Source organism: Lycorma delicatula, chromosome 10, assembly GCF_047948215.1.
Source record: "Lycorma delicatula isolate Av1 chromosome 10, ASM4794821v1, whole genome shotgun sequence".
Lineage (NCBI taxonomy): Eukaryota > Metazoa > Arthropoda > Insecta > Hemiptera > Fulgoridae > Lycorma > Lycorma delicatula.
The window spans coordinates 116,583,676-116,606,444 of NC_134464.1; the positions used below are offsets into that span (position 1 = coordinate 116,583,676).

A 22,769-nucleotide genomic window follows, 5' to 3' on the forward strand; every position below is an offset into this window, starting at 1 on the left:
GCTTGGTTATTTAAATATACGTATACATAAATAGTATTTCAAAGTCAATGTCATACATAAATTATTAGTTCATGATATTGACCGGAATATACTGCAATAATGATTATAAAAATGCCGTTAATGTATTATTATTATTATTATTGTTATAAATAATAGAGGAAACGGTGCATTGCAACGGTATGCACCAACCTAAAACTATCAGCAACGGACACTTTCCCGTAACGTCAGCTAAGAATGAGTTTGCAACGCGTGAGGTGTAGTATATATATATATATATACACCAACTAATAAAACAGGAAGAAAAGAAATTGTAGATTGAAGGTAAAGTGAGAAAGAGAGAGAGTGAGTGATAGAGAGAAGAAGATATAAGTAGTTAAAGAACCAAGGTAGTGGGAGACATTGCATCACTGGGAATGAGGTCGAACCGCCTGGTGACCGTATGTCCTCCTTAGTATACTCTTATTTGAGTCCAGATGACCCAATGAACTTCTGGACTTGATTTTTAGCAAGCGTTCGTTTTTTCTCCACGAATACGACGCGCGCGATGCCGTGGATGGACGAATGATCTAAGATCAAAAAAGATGTATATAGGTATACATTCTTAGTAGATCTAACCGTACAGATTACGATTTAAAATAAATAGACAAGTGTATACAATGTTTGGGTGAATGAGCAAGTTACGCGCAGCTAACGCGCGCACATAAAACAATTCATTCGTTCGCGACCGTAACGCCATCTAAATAAAAAAATAATAAACTAACAGTCGACACGCTTTTTATTAAAAAAACTATATATATAACTAAATAACAAACAATCTTCTTACAGCTGTTTGTTCCAGAACGTTGTTCTAATAACAGTATCCCGTCGCATGCCCTAGGTTGCCCTAACCTAACTGCCTAGCTGGCTAGGATGAAACTGAAGATGTGTTACCTTGAACTTAAGCCCTACATTATACTTTTCCCTTGTGTATTCATTAATAGTAAACTATTTTCTCTTCTCCAGACAAATTCTTCCGCGTGCTAACATACCTTGTAACTTCAGGTCAATGACCTGGCTCTTTTAATATTTCTTCTACCTTCTTTTTTTTATTTAAAAATGTTCGCTTTTATCATACAATTAACAATGACATTTAATTAAAATAAGAAAAGGAAACTTAACTTATTTATGTGTAATTAAAAATATTTTTTTTTAATCGATCAAGTTAAATTAGTATAAAATAAATATATATTCTATACTTTATTACTTTATGAATAAATTTAAATTTAATATATTAGTCTTTTATATTAATATATATATTTATATTTAATATATTAGTCTTTTTTTTATCGTCATGAATGCATAAGTTAAGTTCTAAATAAGTAAACCCCATGTTGTCAATTCCACCTTCATTAGAGTGTTTGAAAATTCCTCTCTTCATTAATAAATGAAATTACTAATAATTTCATTATTATTAATTTTATTTTTATAAAAGAATTATTATTTTAAAATTTTTTAATTATAAAATTTAAATCGTAAATACATAAAATTAAATTACTTGTGTAGAAAATTTTCCATTAAAATTGTCATATTTTAACATCGTAATAAAGTTAGATATTTATATAAAATAAAAAAAATTAAATAGAATCGACATATCAGTTGATAATACTTACACTAATTGAGATACGAAGATTGCATTACAAAAAGGAAGCTCTTATTAGTTCAATAATAATGATATCAATAACAATATACCTGAAGATAACTAATACAATAAAATGAAAGGCATTTTTATTTCTGATAAAATTTTTGACTAATAGTGAAAAAATCAATAGTCTTAATTTTCTTTTTAAATTTTCAGATTTATTATTGAACAATTATAAATTTTATTGATTTTTCAATAAAACAAATTTCGGTTTTATATAATTACGTAATAAAAATTGTACAGATACATTTAATAAATAAATAAACTTTTTTTTAAATATTTAAAGTTAATTACTTTTAATTACAATTCCTTTCCTAACATTAATGTATAACAAAAATTGTCATCACTAGATGGAAAATGAAACAAACCTATATTATCCTTGTTTATTATTTTGTAAATGTGTCCTTTTCTCAATTTTATATATAATTCCCTTTTACTATTCTTTTTAGTCATAAAAAATCAAATCTAATTTAACGATATTAACACTTAAACCACTAAATTATTCAGTAGAATAACAATTATAAAAATAAATACAAATTCAATGTTGGCTGAAAAAAATTGTAAATTACTTCTCAATTTTTATTTTTAATAATTTTTTTTTCAAAACATATTTTTAATTTAGAAATTACAATACGTAATTTTAAATTGAAAAAAAATTTTTTTCTCAATAACTATTATAATTACAATCGGCTCTCCTGCGGCGCAGTTTCCATAAGTAAGTTTCCAGACAAAAGCACGTGAAAAGGAGGTCCTTAAGGAACCCCCAAAATAAATAATACACAATAAATAGTTGCAAGTAAACTTAAAGTCAAATACGAAATTTCAAGCTCAGTCGTAAATCACAAACCATTAATTACAGCACCATATAGTACACAAAACAAACATTAATAACAAATAAAAAAGAAAAAGAAGTAACAAGATATTAGATACGACACCACTAAACTTGACGGTGTTCCTGTTACGCAGACCCTAAGTCGAGTACATGGGCACGTTTCAACCGTCGGACGTCTCTGCTGTTATCGAGTAGATTAATTGCAAAGTGTTACATGATTCTCAAGCCTCTGCAGATATTTGACATTGCGCTGTTGTGCAATCTCACAAACCGGTGGGAGCTCCAGATAATCGTGAATCTCATCATTCCGCGTGAACCACGGAGCTTCGGCAATTACCCTCACTACTTTGTTCTGAAATCGTTGTGTAATTTCCACATTACTAGCACTAGCCGTTCCCCAAAATTCTACACCGTACGTCCAGATTGGGCGCAGGATAGCCTTATAAATTAAGATCTTGTTGGATAACGTGAGGCCTGAGTTCCTCCGTAGCAGCCAATGAAGTTCCCTGTACTTGCGGTTAGCTGTTTCCTCTTCATCCTCACATTGATAAATTAAAAAAATAAAACTATTAAAAAAAAAAATGTTTTTAGAAATTATTTTCAACTGCCTTTTTTATTTATAAAAATAGAACAGTTAGTAAAAAATAGAATAGTTTTCATCTTTTGGGTCAAGTTTTATGTATTTTTAATAATTTTAAGAGCAAATTTAAAAAAAAAATATGTATGGTTTACTATTTATGAGTACATAAACAATAAACAATAACTGCATTTTTGTATCTTATTGTAATAATGGCAATAATAATATGTCTACGTACATCTACACTACTTAAACAAAAATATGTAATAATTTTATTTAATGTAAAAATTTAATTTAATTTTATGTTTTAATTGTTTATATTATTTTAAATTATATATATATATATATATATATAAATCGTTTCTGTATAAAAAAAACTTTTTTAATAAAAATTCCAACTTTTCTTTTGCAAGAAGTACTATTTTATTCACTTGTTATTAAAAATATAGATGAAGAATAACATACATACACAGAAAAGATTTTAATTTATATGTACATAAAATAATAAAAGAGATTTCATTTAAAATTAAAGAATTAAAAGATAAATTCTCTTTTGCTTTAAATATATGTACATTATATTATATTAAAAGGGTGAGCAAAACTTGACCCAGACGTATCGGTTTAAAAGAAAAGATAAAAGAGGAGGGAATCATAATTTCTTTCCGGGTTTGTATTCATGTCAGTCAGGTAACTCTAAAGAAGAAAGGAGCACAGGAAATAAATTGGTATACGTCACAGTGGCATTGAATTCGTTGTATTTATACTTGTTACAGAATACTACTTACACTGCATCTGGACAGGTTTGCATGGTTTGCTGCACAGTCTTCAGGGGCTAGTTATACACTTAATGAAACATAACTGTCACGCAATAGTATATACTGTAAAATACAGGCGCTTAATGTTATTTATGTTTCGTTTTTAGTAACTTGAAATTTTATTTTGTTAGCTACATATATTTCCAGAAAAAATAATTTTCTTTACCCTTGAAATAAATTAATTCTTTTTTTACATATAAATTTAATTATATAAAAATTTAAATATTAATATTAATTAACTATGTGATATCTAAATGTAAATAATATTGAGTAAAACTTAAACAAAATTAGAACTTATTTACTCCTAAATTTTATTAAAGTATATACGTAAGAAGTAGTTGAATATTTTAAAAATATAAACAAAAACATATATTGGAACAATTAAAAAAATAAATAAATAAGAATATATTAACCTTTTACAGTTAGTTACATATCACACATTATGAATAGAACTATTAACAGCTTCGAAAGAATAACAATAAATTCAAGTGAAAAAAAAAGGTTTTGGTAGAAGTTATACTGATTGGAATCAATAGACTTTTATTATTAATAGTATTATATGAAAATGTATACGCGCGTGCGAGCTTGTGTAAAAGCTAATGAGGTAAAATACTGATAATGAATAAACTGATCGGCTTTTAATTTTTGTACATGTAAAGCTGTTAAATTTGAAAATAACACAATCAAAACTAATATTTCTTTTATGGAGTTAAAAAAAAAACATATATATATTTTAATATTAAAACTTTAATTAGTTATTGAAAAAAAAATCCATAGAGAAAGTTCCATCATCTGAATCCTAATGACAATAGTTTAATAATACAACATTGCATTTAGTTAAATGTAAATATTCCTCGAATAAGAATTTTAATTGATTTAAAATGAACAATAAAGTACTATAATGGAAAAATGACGAAATTTAATGAAAAATATTAAGATTAGAACAGTTTGTGTCTAACTATACACTTCACTGTATAAATACATTGAAGTAAAAATTTTCAGCAAAAAAGTTTAATTATTATTTTATTTTTTTTATCAATTTTAATTTACACATTAATTATTTAATTAAATGTTTGTTTCTATTAAATTTTAAATTTTATTAATAATCAATTTAAATTTAATATATAAATTTTATTCAGTAAAAGAAGAAACAACACGCTTCGTAAATTTCATTAAACTTAAAAATAACAGATATGTAAAAACGAATTAAAAGTAACTATTGCGTAAGATAATTTAAAGAAAATTCATAAATAAAAAAGTTATACAATTTTTAAATTATATGATAAATAAAGGAAAGTATAATAATTTTTTTAAATAATTGTTATTCTTTGTTTAATCGGGAAGTGTGAATGATTAAAAAAAACCATTAAACCATTATGATGATAGAATTAAAGTTTAGTTGTACGATAGAAGGGGATAGTCGTATATAGATAAGTTAAGAGGTATGATTGAGAAAAGGGGTTGAGTGTGTCTGTGTGTCTCTATCAATCACTCATAGCCGACAGCGTCGCGACAAAAGACGGGGCGGGACGACGGGATCGAAGCTAAGTACGTATAACACTAGTTTGCGTCTGGCGTTGGATTTAACATTGTAGTAGCTCTGTCTGGCTCGCCTGTTCGAATCGTGTAGAATACCCTTACTAAAAACACACGTTGCATCAGATTGCACATGCGCTCGATGTACCAGACGCTTTAATGCTACTAGTCTTTTTCACAATTTACTATAGACATGCTACACGTTGCACTACCGCTTCCACCTGCCGCATCAACTTCCTATTCGCTTCAAATATACCTAAACTTATTTCCACTCGTTGCTGCTTTAAAATAACAACACTTGTAAAAAAACAAACAAAGAAAGATGAAATAATAACTACTTTAAGTTTTAATTAATAAAACAAAATTTTCTTATTATTTTAAATGTAATAAAATATAATCGATTAAATGGATTTTTTAAATAGCGATTAACGCTAAATACTATATATATATTTATTTATTAAACAAAATCAACAAACAAAACTTCATACGAAATTTCAAATCAATGAAATTATTCTAAGATGTAATTCAATAATAAATAAAATATAAAAAAGGGTATTATTTTAAATCCGTAATAGTTTTACAGATTGTACGGAGAGAAAAGTTTTCGTAATATTTAAATACAATGTGAGTAGTTGAAAGATATATGTTTAAATTTTTTTTGGAAAATAATGAGTTAAATAATTTTTATTAAAAAATAAAATAACAATAAAAAATTAAAAAAAAATAAAACAATAAAATCCTCTTGACCAAAACCGAACTTTTTCTTAAGAAATATAACCCTGTTAAAATAATTTGTACAATTTTTTTTCAAACTACATTCAGCCTATTTTAAATATAAATTACTTTTTATAAAATTAAATTATTTTAAAATAATAAATTTTCTGTTTGTAAATAATTTGGTTCACATTAGATTATTTAACTAAAAATAACCGGACCATCTATCAAAGTTATTTTTATGAGATATATAAGTAACCCTGAAAATAAAGATTCATTTAATTTTTATAATGTCGTCCCAATAAAATAGATATCTGAATCATTGAAGGCGTCTCAGAATAGATTCAAATTAGATTAAGATATTGATTGTTACTTTTAGATGTGCGAGCAACAGATTTAAGAAAAAATATTTAATAAAAAAGCAGGTTTTAATTTAAGATCGTAAAATTAAAAATTAAAATCAATTAAACATCAGTGATGTTACTTTAACTATTCAAATCCAGTTAAGTTTTAAGCTATTTTTATATAAATAATTTAATTAATAGTTTAATTAACAGCATTGTTCAAATAATATGTATTAAATACGGATGAACGAAACCTAACTGCGTAAGTTTAACTGGATCAGTATGGATATTAATTAATTTTTATTTAGTAATAACAGTATGTAACCCGATGTATAATTCGATTTTTATTTTGATAAAAAAATTCTATTTGTACCGTGAGAAAAAACCAACTGTTGACCACGAGTTGAACCCAGAACCTTCTGCTTAGAAATTCTGATTATACCAGCTATAATCTGTATCAAAAAAGGCGAGTAAACTGTACAATTTGTTATACTATTTTTACTCAATTTTTATAATTTTTTTTATTTTTATTTTTTAATTAATCTAATTTTTTTATTATATATATTTTTTATTTATTTATTTTATTATTAAAATTAATTGATAATTATTATTATCTGATAAAATTTAAGGTCAATGAATTTTATTAATATATATATATATGTGTGCGTGTGTGCGCGCGTGTGTGTACTAGTAGACCCGTCGCTGCTTCGCCCGCCCTGTATGTTATTTGCGTTTCTTGTTGTGGTCAGGGGATGCTTAGCCGGGTCAGGACTCGCTTCACAATTCACCTTTCCCATCTAACAAGGAGGCTCTGCACCCTGAACCACCACTAAACTCATGCTTGTGAGAATAATAATAATTAATATTAAAACCTGTTCAATTCATACAAACTATAAGTGCATTGTAACCTCTTCACAGCAACAGTTTGGTCAGTAAAGGCCTTAAATTTAGTGATCTAAGCACGTGGGTTTCTAAAGAGTCGGCCTCCATCTTAAAAGTATTAGTTATGACTGGTTACTCGTATTTCGTACGGGTAAAAATGTATGTATTTTACCCGGTTCTTATTTTCCCCCGACAAACACCAGGAAGTGACCGTACTATGTTTCTCTTCTTTTTTTTAATACTTTGATTTTATTTTTTACTCAAGTAACCGGAGGAAGATGTAGCCAGTCGCGTCATAATACATATATATAATAAAATTTATATATAAAATCGTAAAATTTGTAAAATGTAATGAGTTTAAATGAAATATTTCAGCATTTAATAAAGTAATACATATGTATTAATTTTATTTTTTGTATTTAATCCGGATAGTTCTGGGTTGAAAAGACCCTGGACCCATCGTTTTATTCTATTTATTCTATTAGAATAAATAAACAAAAATTAGGTTTTTATTTATTTATTCTTTTATTGCATTTTTACTAATTAAAATTATTTAATAGAAAACTATTATTTATAAAATTTTATACATAATTATATTTATAAATAGAAGGCATGAATTTGGTAGACCAAATTGCTAACGGAAATGATTATATTAAACGTTACGTGTTAGATAATAGAGATGTAACATGGTGTTTTTTATTTATTTTTTAATGCAGTTCGGTAAAAATAAAGTTCATTAATTTTTTTTATAAATATTAAAGAAAAGTACTGTAGTTAATTAAACGCAAAAAGGATTCATAAAAATACCTATTATTATTATTGTAGAGAATTTGAAATAAATTAAGTTTTGATAAAAACGATTTTAAGTATAATAATGATTTTTAAAAAAATTGTTACAGAAAAGTGATAAAAAATAAAATAAAAAGTTATAAAATTTCATTACATAGTGGAATTTAAAAATTTTATTAAAATTTATGTAAAATATATTTTTTCTTTTGGAATTAAAAATTGCAAATATAAGTAAATAAAAAGTACATAATCTTTACAACATTTTCAATGGAATTTAAAATTGTCATCTCTATGCAAAATTAATTATTTAAAAAATATAAAAAATTAATTTTATAAAATTAAACAAAGTAAAACGTGTAAGTGGACAAAAAAGAAAAAAATGGTAGAACAAATTACACGAAAGAAATTGTAACTTTTTAGAAAATAGTTATTGTATAATATGGTAAATTATAATAATCAAGATTTGATAATTTTTACGCCCAAGAATCTAAAACGCAAATAAAAGATATTCATTTTAAAAAAAAAGAGAAAAAACACTAAATATTTATATTTATAAATGCAACAGAGTTAAGTGTTAATAATAGATCAATGTTTTTAGTAAAGTTAGTACAGACCAGCGCATGCGGATATGCACTTTTATCGGCGCAAAAGTGCATCTTGCAACCAACCCCATTCCCCTCGTCTACCCTAGGCGAAAGCAGCTCATATTGAGATAGGTCGGTATATGCAGCTGTAGTGCACTCTCAGAGACGGCGAAGTAATAACTGGTTAAATACGACTCGTCAACACGTAATGACCAAATATTATATTAACCCCTGCTATTGTTAATCAAGAGAAAGAAAAATTAAAAGAAGAAATAAAATAATCATCCATTCTATTTCCGGTATAGGAACGATTTAATTTTAATTGATTCTTGTTTACAACTGCATCGGACTTAAGAATTTCACCGCAACTACTTAATAACAACTTGTAAGTAAAACAGCATTTGTTTTTTAATCTTAATAATTTACCCAAAAATAAATTTAACTAATGAAAATCAAATAAAAATAATAGATATTTTTTTTTTATAAAAACAAAAACTTTGTAAAATAATAAAAAAGTAATAAAATAATATTTAAATATTAGTTAATTGTACGTAATAGATAAAATTACAATCAATAAATAACAAATTTATTTTTAAACAAAAAAAAAAAGATATATATTTAAAACACAAAAAAACATTAAATAAATATTATCTAAAAATAGACAAAATGTATTATAAAACAAATATAATGTTTGTATTTAAAATTAAAATTTAACTTTCATTACATGTCCTATTAATTAAAAAAAAAAAAAACTTTATTGGATGTTTCCTCTTAGTGTTGATTATTTTCAAAATTATAAATTCAAGGATAATTTAATCTTAACAGATAACCTAACCTTTAAATTCCTTCCCACAGTTAAATTAAAAAGATTAACAAAATCGCAATATAATTAAAAGAAAATAATATAATAAATTAATAAAAGAAAAAAACTTTAAAACTTCTTGCATAAAAAAATAAATAAATAATACAATAAATTAAATAAACTAATAAAAAAGGAAGCTATAATACATTTAAATAAGCCACTAACTGCATCATAAAGGTGTAGTATAAAGTAAAATTTAACTTCTTTTTTTTTTTTTTGAGTAGTGTTAAATAACTTAAGAAAATATTTGTAAATATTATCTGTATCACACTTTCTATTTCACACACATATTCACTATTCGAAATTTACACCAATGTGGAATATATATTTTGATGTATGTTATATAATAATGCATGAAATAAAAAATATAAAATTTATGTTTAGATGTACTACAGATTATTATTAATTTTTACTTCTTTGTTTATTATTATTATAATTATTATTACTATTATTAAAATTATTGTTTATTATGAATTATGATTTTATTATAAATATGTTTATGAATAAATATATGTATAAAATATTAAATATTGGATAAAAATTAAACTAATAATACAAAAGCCACTATAATTGAAATTGATTTTTATATGGATTCATAAATCCCTCGTTTTATTAGATATAATTTTATTATACCACGAAAACAAAAGGGAAAAAATATATATCTTTTAAAAATTTTACCAATCTTGAACAAAATTTATTAATGTTTTAATGAAATAAAAATTCTAAACCCAAAAATCTAACCGTTCAATTACTAAAACAATTTCTATATCTTTGTTTCTTTTGAAATGAATTTAAAACTTTATGTTATATATAAAATAAAGAAATCAGAAAATCAATATTCTCTATATTCAAGGTCAATTTAATGTCTACCTACAACAAAGTAACTCTTGGATAGCAGGTAAACCAGTGATACTAAGTGTTAATTAAACATTTGTTTAATTTAATGTAATTCAGATATTTAATATAATTTTCATATGTAAAATATTACATAAAAATTACTTTAATATACTAAAATATATTAAATTTTCTTAAATAATAAGTAACGTATCATTTTCGTCCATGTTGGATCTTCATTGACCTTGCAAAGAATTTTTTTATATCATATTTAAACGTAAACCTTAACAAATAAGAAATATTTTAAATTAATATTATTTATTAATGATTTAAGTAAAATTTTTACAGTAGGCAATGATTTGTTTAAGTAAACTGTTAATGATTCAACAATATGTATATTGGAATATTTTACAGATTTCTATGAAAATTAAAAAAAAATGCGTGAAATATAAATTAATTCAATAATTTTTGTATAATAATTAAACATTTTTTGTAAACTCTTTCGTAGTATACTAAAATAAATAAATAAATACATAATAAGTTAGGTTAAGGTTAGGTGATTAAGTTAGGTTAGGTTTTCAAATTTATTTTCTTCAAATTTCTTTTTATTATAATTTTTTTTTATAAATGTTTGTTTTTTTAATATTAAATTGTAACAGTTTTTTATAAATCAACATATCTGAATAGAAAAAATTGACTAATATTTAATAGAAGAGAGAAAAATAGAATTTGATTTTTAAAAAATGTATTTACATATCTACATATTTTCTTAATAATCTAATCATTATCCTTGTTTGTAAAATATATAATTTGAGTGCTTCATATTAGAATTAGATATAAAACTTATATAAAGATGAAAATTTGCAATTATAATAAAATATTTCGTAGTGCAAATCACTTAGCCTAAAAAAAAAACCAATGTAAAATTAATAAATTAATTTCTTTTTTCCAAAAAAAAATTAAGATTTTTATAAAAGAACAAAAATCCATTAAACAAGTAAATGAAGATCAAATATATATTTAAAGCAATTACAATTTTATTAAAAGAATTAAGATAACTTTGGTAAACTACACATAATTTAGAAACAAAATTGTGTAATTCTGAGAGAGATTTAATAACAAAATAATATTGTTTTTAATTTTAATATCATACAAAGATTTTCTGAACTTTATAAAAAAAAATAAAGTTAGAAAAATCTCCGTTTAGTTAACACAAAATCAGACACTATTAAGCCAATTTGAATAGTCATGTAATAGAAGAAATTTAACAAAAAGCCTAATGTGTTGAGATTTCTTTAACAAAAAAATAATTGAGACTTATAAAATTTAAATGAAGAAACTACAATTTAACTTTAATATCATGGTTTAAAGAAAGTTGAACGTTTTTTGAACATTAAATAAAAATGGTGGTTAAGTTTAATTAAAACACAAAATTGTAGGATTTAAATGAGATATATATATATATATTTAATTTAAGAAGGAATTAGCTTTAATTATAAATATTGTTTAGAATATTTTAATACAATCAAAATTATCTTGTTGTAAACCTTCTTAATTATAACTTCCACCAAAATCTCTAACTTTAAAGAACCTGTTACAACAATATATGTTTTAGTTATGAAAACTGATATGTTTTTAAATTTCTTTCGGTTTGCTTTATGTATTTTAATAATAATTCTAGTTTTTGTTAATATAACCTTCAAAATTAAATCTCATTTAGGTAACATATTTTTTTCACTAATATAAAACCTTTATCACAATTATTTGCCTACTATTAATCAGTTATAAACTTGATAGTAAATAACATTGTTCTATGTAAAAAAAAGAAAATATGAATTTTTAGATTTATATTGAACAAAATTATAAATATAGTTGTAATTATAATTATTATAGTCATCCTAACACGGCTGAGGGCTGAGCACACAAAGCTAATCCACGCCCCCTAATTTGGCTCTTCTAAGCAGAACTGTATGAGACATGCAATGTAAAATGGTCCGTAAACCACTTACTCCTAAATTGCCCAATGTTTGTGAATATTCTTCGTCAATTAAACCTGAGTTTAGCTGTAAAGGGTTAACTCAACCGAAAGAAATACATCAAAAGACTGCTGCGGTTTCTCTGTTATAGCGGGATGAAGAACAAAGTTTAGCGGTTTTACTTAGGTGAGATTCCTTAATGGTATGCGTATTTAAAATAGTCTAGCGGTCATGTTCCTGTTTCGATATTTGTTACCTTATGTTTGATGTTTATTGCCTATTACGTATGAACACTTAGTTTTATTAGGTCGCTAATGACTCTTATCATAGATAAGAAGAAAAAAACAAAAAAAAACAAAAAACAAAGATAGTTTGTCAGTAAAATAAATAGTAATATTTAGAAGACAAAGAAAAAATGTTTTTTTTCCATCAAATAATACAAAAAAATTTGATCTACACATGTTTTAAAAAAAAATCATTTTAATGGCATTTGATTTATTTTTAACGGTTTTTTATACATATTAGAAAAGTAATTTATAATATGTTATGTTTTTATAAAGAACTAATATTTAATTTATGAAAGAAAAAAAGAATTATTTACTGTTAATTTTTTTTCTAATTAAAATAAAACATTACCCAGTTTTATAGTAAATAAATGGTAAAATTACGTTTGAACATTTTATTCAAACGAGGTAGTTTTTAAAATTAATAAGAGTCATTAACGATGATCCAGCGGGGTATGATTTTATCACCGTTCGGGTTCTCCAGCCACTACCTTGGCACCCCGATACGTTTGGTTACTTTGATTTTCAATGCTATTATCCGAATTGCTAATTTTCCTGGTCCGTGGAAAATTTCACAGTTAATTGTGACAGCAAAACCGGGTAAAGATCCGAAAAATGTAACATCTTATAGACATATCAGCCTGCTTTCTGTGCTCTCTAAGGTGTTTGTAAAGCTCTTTTTGAAAAGGCTGAAACAGTTCTTTGAAGATCACATTCCGGCTCACCAATTTGCGTTTAGGAAGCAACATGCTGCTGCGAAGCAGACAAACAGGATTGTTAACGTTATAGATCATGCTCTAGACGAGAATTAGTACTGTTCAGCGGTTTTCCTCGATGTCAGTCAGGCTTTTGACAAGGTTTGGCATGTAGGAGTGCTCTATAAACTGAAAAAAGTTTTATCGCATGTCTTCTATGCGGTACTAAAATCTTACCTAGAATACAGGTACTTTCAAGTTAAATATGGAGAGAACGGATTTGTTCCTTATACAATCAGGGGTACCTCAAGCAAGCGTTCTCGGACCCATATTTTATATTCTGTTTACGGCTGATTTACCGATTATGGCAGATAGCACAGTTTCAAAGTTTGCTGACGTGACTCCAATTCCTGCTGTCCACGAAAATCCGATTAGTGCATCTCGTTTTATTCAAGATTATATCACTCTACTCGAATCGTGACTTGCATGTTGGAAAATAAAAATAAACGAAACAAAATCAAAGCGCATCACGTTCACCCTTCGTAAGGATCACTGGTCCTCCTGTTTCTATCTTCAATGTTCCGATTCTGAGATCTCAAGACTGTAAATATTTGGGTTTTCATCTTGATCGACGACTTACTTGGGCGAAACATATCATATCTAAGCGGAAACAGTCGGATCTCAAGTTTAAACACATGTACTGGCTAATAGGACATAGACCTCAGCTTTCAGCAGAAAGTAGATTATTGATTTATAAATCAGATTTGAAGCCTGTTTGGACTTACAGGATTGAATTGTTAGGTACGGCATGCAATTCCAGTATCGGCGTACTTGACCGCTACCAGATAAAAACACTGCGGAAAAAGCTGAACATACCCTGATACATAAGTATTAGCCTCATGTATAATGATTTTAAGTTGCGAACCGTTCGGCAGGTAATCTCTCTGGTCAGCCTACGGTATTCAAATTGTTTTAATCGGAACCAGAATTATTTGGCGGTCAATTTATTAGATAACACGATCAGTGATTTTTCAAGATTGAAACAAGATTCAAGAGGAACAATATTATTGGTTTGCCTTATCGTTTCAATTAGGTGACTTTATAATCTGGCCGTACGGAGTGCTTTTATATTTCATTATTAAGTCGCAAGCCGCTGAGTCTGTAGCTACTTAATGTTGGTTCAAATAGATTTACTTATTGTTCGATTATCTTGCTGAACATATTCCAAAGTTGCTGTATCGTTATAAGAAAAAAAGAAGATTCTCGAGAAATCTTTTAAATTGAATTTCAACTAAACGCATCTTAATTTATTTAAAAAATTATATAAAATGGCAGAATTTTGAAAAATGCTTTTTGTTCTACAATCGGCTCCATAAGTAAATAGTTTGATAATAAGCACATGATAGGGATTCTTACTCCCATGATAATAGCAATCAGTAATCTTAAAGTTCATTAGAAAATTTATTTCTGCCAATACTTCATAGTCATAAAAACAAAATATTAATAATTTTAAAAAATCCAGTAAATAAATAAACAGTGAAACCAACAAAAAAATAATAATATAAACAAGAATAATATCACTAGATTTGGCGACAGTAACTGAAAACTGTCATTCAGTATCCCCTAAGTCAAGCACATAGAGAGGTTTCAACCTTCAGACGTCCCTGCTGTTATCAAGCAGATTGATTTTTAAGTGGCTGACGTGATTTTAAAGTCGTTGTTGGTATTTAATACTGTGCTACTTCACAACTTCACAAACCATCGGAAGCTCCTGATGTTCATAAATTTCATCATTCCGTGCCAACCATGGTTTCTCTGCAATTGCTCTCGCTACTTTGTTTTGGAAGCGTTGTGTGATATCTTTGTTACTATTATTTGCTCTTCCCTCAACTCCACGCCATAAGTTCAGATTAGTCGTAGTATAACTTTGTAAATCAGAACTTTATTGGACAACGTGAGGCATGAGTTTCTCTAGCAGCCGATGCAGTTCCCTATACTTCGCGTTCAATTGTTTTCTTTTCATCCTTACGTGTCATTTCCAGGTCAAACACCGATCAATGTGAAGTCCTAGGTACCGCACTCTCTCTGTTTGTGGAATCAAGACACCATCCGTGTATACAATGGGACAGTCACAGTTTTGCATGGCGAATTTTAACGTTAATCTTCCATTTTTTCTGCCATGCGCAGAAAGGTCTAATGCCATTTGCAGCTCCCGAGAGGCTAGATCAGGGCCTTCGTTAACGGCAAGGATAGCAGTATCATCGGAAAATGTGGCGCCGATGCAATTTTCCAGGGCTGGGAGATCCGCTATGAATATGGAATATAACACAGGACCTAGTACAAAGCCCTGGAGTGACTTCCGACCTAACGTCAAAGAATTTCGATAACTCATCATTACATCTTACCTGAGAGAAATATCCCTCAGGATAATTGCGTAAGATAAGGTAGTAGGGTTGAGGAGGTTTTAATTTCAATTTAAAGAGCAGCAGCCATATTTTATCAAAGGCATGTTGGATGTCTACGAACGCCACCGATCAGAATTTCCTTTCCTCCAGACCCACTGATGACCTTTACAACTCTATGGGATTGTTCTACGGTGAAGTGGTCGTACCTGAACTCAAATTTGTTGCTCCGGAATTACCCCCATACTCTCCAAAACTGGCGTAAGCCTGCAAAGTAACAGCTTTTCAAATAATTTAAATATGACCGGTAAGAGGCCAACTGGCCGGTAAGGAGAAACCTCCTGTCCAGGCTTCCCTGGTTTTACGATCATTACCACCTGTGATAGCTTACATTCCGCTGGAAAGTAAGACGTCCGCACGGCAGCGTTAAATGGATCCTTAATCTACGTGATGCCTTTAAGGGGTAACATGACAAGAATTTTGTGCGTCCTAAGCCAAAACCCGGGGCTTTCTTTAGTCGCCTTTCCTGGATGATTAATTTCAGTAACTCTCTTGTTGAGATCGGTCTATTCTCAAAGCTAACTGGCTTTTGGTTTTTTAAGAAGTCTTTGATATCCTCTTCATAATGAGGTTGGAATGCTTCGCCTAAGTGTAAAGTAAATAAATCGGCCTTCTCTTTGTCATTCCTCACCCATGATCCAGTACGTCCCTGTAGTGCAGGAGGCGTAGTTGTGGGTCGTCGTAGCCCATTCGGAGCCTTCCATAATGTGTATTCGTCTCGTGCATAATGTGCATTCATCAAGTTAGAAAAATGTCTGATGTATTTCTTAAATTTTTCGTCTCTGATAGCCTTCAACAACCTCCTCAGCCTCTGCGCAGCCTTATTAAGAAGTGTTTTCTCTTCTGGCTTCCTGAATCGCTGCCAATTTTGAAAAATACTTTTTTAAAGGTTCCTGAATTATATATTCTTTGAAAAACTTACCTTTGTTGTTAAATAAAAACTTGTTACAAATTACTCGTTCAAGCTTATTTAACTATAAAAAAACGATATGCTAATTATTAAACGATAATAAATTACTACTAATATGCTTATTTATTTAAAATAATAGAACCTTTATATAAAATTAACTTGATATGGGTAATAAATAAAACATAGATTACGAAATATGTGCTTAAATAAAACGATCTATAACAACAAAAAAACCAATTAGTAGGCGTATATAAAAATATATAACTAATTATCTTTTTGATTTATTTAAATTAAAATATGTCAAACAAATGAATGATAACATTTTCATAAATGTTTTAATATATATATATATATATATATATATATATAAAACATAAAAATCCTCGTTTAGTAGTAAAATACAATTTATTTATATAATAATAAAACTTTTTTTTTTATATACATATTTATTTTTATAAAAAATAAAGATTATCCATGTCATAATTCCAATCAATATTTTCTGTACGATAAAGTTATTTTTTTATTAAATCACGAAAAATCTGTAAAAAATTTCATACATTAACACTATCTTTAATTTGATTTTAAATACGATTTTTAAAATCTCCAATTTAAAAAAAAACGTTTGTGCTTCAACAAATTATTTTAAAATATTCAAATAATCATAAATATAAATATAAAAGAAATGGTGATTATTTAGTTGAAAAAAATTCAAATTTTTCATTTATTATATTATTTTTGCTTTACTTCTAGGGAAATTATTATTATAGTTTTCCTCTTATTTCCGTATTAAATTAAAAATACATTGGAAAATAATCATTCTAACAAAAAAAAAGTTTGATTTATTATATTGTTCGCTGATAATTAATGTTATACTTTATATGAAGAATACTAGGTAAAATTGTTTCATTACAGATCACAGTTTTTTCGGTTCTTTAGGTGCCAAAACGTCAAGACACTGTGAAACCCGCATGTTTCTAAATTGAACCGATTATCATAATTTTCGATCTATAGATATAACTCTGCTATAACGTTACGTGGGAAAATAAAAGTAGGAATAAAAAAAAAAATTAATTTTTTTGCCTATCTGTTAGCATTTAAAATCGGTACTTGTTAGGGGGACTGTAAGTAAATTTGATTAATGGTAATCAGAGAGGTTCCCAACGAAACCCCTCATTAAAGCATACAAAGCTTCAATACCCTATGTGTATATATATAAGAAAAGCACCTGTGCAGGTGGTCCAAGCAAAGTTCAATACTTAACATAGCACTAGAAATAAATCACAAAAAGAAAAAAGAAAACGATAAGAACAACATCGTCAATACCAAGACATGAAAAACACTAAAAATAAGATAAATATTCGTCAGTAAATAGAAATAGCTATAATCATGCTATATAGTATGTAGAACGTCACTGCACAAGACATAGTATATTCCCACTCCTACGTTCCTTCTCCAGGTCACTCTGCATCTCCCAGGACCAGCAATGGAAACGTTTCAGCCGCCTGATATCACCGCTGTCCCATAGACTTACTGCTAGATAATTTTCATGTATCTAAACTCTACTAGTACCGCGAGCTAATTTTTTGGATCTCTTCGTAAACAGAAGGTAATTCTAGATAATCATGAATTTCTCTACCCCTAACAAACCACGGCGCTCCTGTTATGGTCAATTCACCAATTTATAAAGGATTAAAAACTTATCAAGCTCTCTCTCTTTGTGTGTATCTGTGTGGTATATATATATATATATATATATATATATGTGTGTGTGTGTGTGTGAATAAATAAATATAAAGGATTTAGAGGGAGAGATTAAAATAAAACCCTGTTTTAGAAAATATTAACCAAATACAGATTCTAGAAGGTGGTATAAAAATAACAGCAAAACAAACAAAATTTTTATGTAGAATATGGAATTTTAAAATCCTTCCTTCTTTTAAAAATAAATAAAAGCGATTAATTTCGTTTTAAACATGATCAATATATTTAAAAACTGTGATAAATCCAAACGCGTTATAGCGTTATTTATTCAGTGAAAATAATTACGGCTGAAAGCAAATATTAAAAAAAAAAATATTACCTAGGTAATGGTTATAATTCTTCTTATTCAAAATACGGTTAGATTAAAAATGGATTTTCTTTTTTATTTTTATTAATTATTTTTCAATTAACAAAGTACATTTATAGTAAATCTTTATTTATAAAAGATAAATCTTGTTTGTTCGTTGGCTCAAAACATTTTCTATATCATTTTATAAAAAAAGTAAAAACAGAAAATTAAACTACTCCTATAAGCTAGATCAGTTAGTTCTTATAAAAAATATCGGTAAGCTGTTTTTTTTTTATCTTCTCAGTACATTTATGTCTTGTTTAGTTAAACAAAAAATAATTTAATTTTTTTTTCTAATAGCTATAATAATAATATACGATACAAAATGTTTAAAATGTTTTTGCATATAAGACTTATAACTGTATATATTTTTTCATAGATGGAGTTTTGTTTATTTAACTCAGAAATTTATATAGATAAAATATTTATTTATTCTCAAAGCAATGACAAGCTTTCACCAAATTACAGTTTACTTATTGACTGATGAATTTTAAAGTCTATGAAAAATGTCAAGTTTGATCAGGAATTGAATTCTGTACCGTCGGGATAAAAGGCGAAGACTCTACAACGGACCGTCGGTAATAAACTGATACAAAATTACCAGTACTTAGTTTGTTTTACTAAAATAAACAATCTTATAAGTTTTTACAGAAAAAATTAAAAACTAGAATTTTAACTAGAGTTAATATTTTATCATATTCAAATAGTTTTTTTAATTATTATTAAAAAAAGAAAGACTTTATAATTTCCTACAGGTACATTTAGAAACTTCGTTTTAACAATTGACTGGAACTGGTGATGAAGTAATCTACGAATTCAGACGGCGTATTTCTGTTTCTCTCCCTTTCACATCCTCTCTTTCTCGAGTTAAGTGAATCGACAGAACTCAAACCCCGTTACATAAATATACGGGCATATATTATAATACGTAATTTCGGACTTGAATATGCCATTTTTAAACTTTAACCCCCTCTGAACGGCCCCCGAATGTTTCAATCGAAATTTGAGAAAGACGTTCTTTCTAATATTTGATGGCGAACCCTAATAACCTCTCAAAACCCGTAAGACGAATAGTCTGAATTATCCTAACTGCTCAGTAATAATAATTATAATTTATAGAATTATCTTTTAAGTTCTTAATCTAATTTATTTAAATTCTGTAGTGAATTTTATTTTGTATTTAATGATACCGGATTCGTGTTTCTATTTTGCCTTCCGAAAATCCAACCTGGGTTTTCCTTTTATAACTTTAATTATATGAAAGGTAATCCTCATAATGAGTTACTGGTCGATCACCGGTCAAATTTGGTGATAATATTGCCGTCTTAATGCTTCCATGATGCAGGATTTTCATTCGGAGTTTACTCCTTTGGGCTCTTCTACCGTTGGGAATATATTCTTTTTTTCTTTCAAGATCTTTATCCGATTTTCAACTATAACCCTAAGCAGGTATTTATTACTATATGCAGTCGGATTGGCCCAGGTTTTTCTTATAATGTTTTTAAACTACACCCTCCACATTTTCCCATCCTTGAAAGATGGGCCCGGGCTTGGATACAAATTCCGATATAAAATATGAAATATTAATTTTCTTTTATAGCTACGCATAAACCCAGGATCGTAATGTCCTAAATGATGAAAACAGGAATTTTTATTGTCTAATTTTCTTTTAAATTTATCTTTCGTGTTTTCTAACGATATTAAAATCGTTTCTAAATAAATTTAAATACGATTAAGAAAAAAGATTTGATTAGATGAAAGGGAATATTAATTCACTTTTGAAGGCAAAATCAGCGGCCAATTTTTTTTAATCGCTTTAAATTTCATAAAATTGAGGGAAATTAAAAATAAAAAACAACAAAAAAAGTTTATCTTTTAACAGAAAAATATGATTAAAATAATAGGCTGATAATTTTTTAAAATTATTTTAAAGGAAACATGAGTAATATTCGATTGTGAACAAAGATTTTATAACCGAGATCAGATTTCAGTAGGGGTAATGCAACATCCATCATAACAGGGCATAACTTAATTTGTTTGATTTGAAAATAAAACGAAGTGTTTTTATTACGACAATATACATTAATTATATATCAAATCTATTAAAATATCACTTTCTTATAAAAGCGAAATATAATCGATACTCATCAAAATTTAATATAGATATTTGGGTGGCCTTGTAATATTTAAACAAGAACCAGAAAATAGGTTTCATATTGCATTATTCATAATAAATTGATTTAACTATTGCATTTTTTAAAATTATTTACGATAAAAAAAAAGTTTGACTTTCTTTTTAGAATTTTTAGAAACGTTTTTAACTATAATACTGAAACAAAACGTTTTATTAATATATTATTCGAAATAAAATTTTAAAGATCTATTAAGGAAAAAATTTACAAAAATATGTTGAATATTTAAAAAAAAACTTTAAAAGGAAAATTATTCGTAACAAATTAAAAAAAATCGTAATATTTAAAAAGTATATACGTAATTCATTCAATTTAATCGAAAATAAATATACGACTATAAAAATGAAATTATCCTATGGAAAGAAGAACATTGCAATATGGGATATTAAAAGTAACGTAAAAAGAGAACAAAAAAGTAACTAAAACTAAACGTTCGTGAAGCGGTAAAAAATGTATATATTTGGATAATAAGGTAGCAGAAGATGAGAAGATTGGTGAAGAAATACGAAGATAAGAGAATGGAACAAAACCTTTTTCAGAATATAAAAGGACTAATATGGAATAAGGAAGTGTCTAGTAAAAATAAAAAGTATACCCTACGTAGAACGGCTTCAGTTACAAAGGGAAAGGAAGAAAACATATGTATAGGAAATGAAGTTTATAAAAAGCGCAATAATCAAACAAAGAGAAATCAGAGGATAAATATAGATATAGGAGGAAGGGAAAACAAGACTCAAATGGATTATTTTGTTAAGTGGATTAGAAAAGAAAGTACAATATTGAAAATTTTAAATTTAGAGTTTTAAAATAGATAAAGACAAAGGTAAAAAAGAAAAATAATGTTATATATAAGTAGCGGTTTGAAATAAAAAGGAATATCAAAGAGGAATGGTGAAGGATTTGAACTTGATGCAGTTTGTAATCCGATGATAAATCGACCGATGAAAAATACCGAATAATAAAAAGAAAAAGTGTATATAAGATTTTTATATCATAGAAAAACACAAGACCGAGAAAAAGGAAAATTCATAATCGATAACTTATTCTAAAATTAAAAATATTTTTTGGCGTAATAACAATATTTATGACGATTCAAAATTATAATTACCCCACCGGATTAGTTTAGTGGTAAACTCGTCATCGTAATTCAACTGATTTCAAATCGAAGTTTTGAGGTTCAAATCCTAATAAAAGTAATTGCGTTTCTTCGGATGTGAAGAACAGATCGTTGATACCGATGTTCTTTATTAGTTAGGTTTCAATTAACAACACGTCTCAGGAATGGTCGGCCTGAGTTTGTTCAAGACTACATATTTACCGGCCCAGTTAAATTACGCTGATAAAGTCGCTTATGACTTACAAATGAAAACATTAAAAAAAACTATAATTTTTAAAAATAATACAGTAAACAATTTTTTTTTAAATTTATTTAAATACTTCGAAAAGCGTGATTTAAGAGTAAATAATGAAAAAAATAAATTAGGCTTCAAAGTTCAGTTTAACTTTGTCGTTTTATTCGGAATATTATTATGATTTCTAGTTCATTACGGATAGGAAATTCTCAATCCTTTTATTTAGTGTTGAGATCTAGAATGTATTTAATCGGGCTATTTCAAGGGAACGTCTTTTATAATTTGATGAAATTTACTTACGGTTTCTAATTTACGAAACCGATTATTAATATAAGTTGAGA

General features: G+C 27.1%; 1 protein-coding gene across 2 annotated transcripts in view; it reads left to right on the top strand.

Moving 5' to 3' along the window:
• Positions 1-8,888: 8,888 nt before the first annotated feature.
• Positions 8,889-22,769, top strand: part of LOC142331482 (uncharacterized) — a 108,832-nt gene continuing 94,951 nt past the window's right edge. For both annotated transcript variants that reach the window (XM_075377422.1, XM_075377423.1), the window contains exon 1: positions 8,889-9,136. The gene's annotated coding sequence lies outside the window, so the exon portion shown is untranslated. The remainder of the gene's footprint in view (positions 9,137-22,769) is intronic.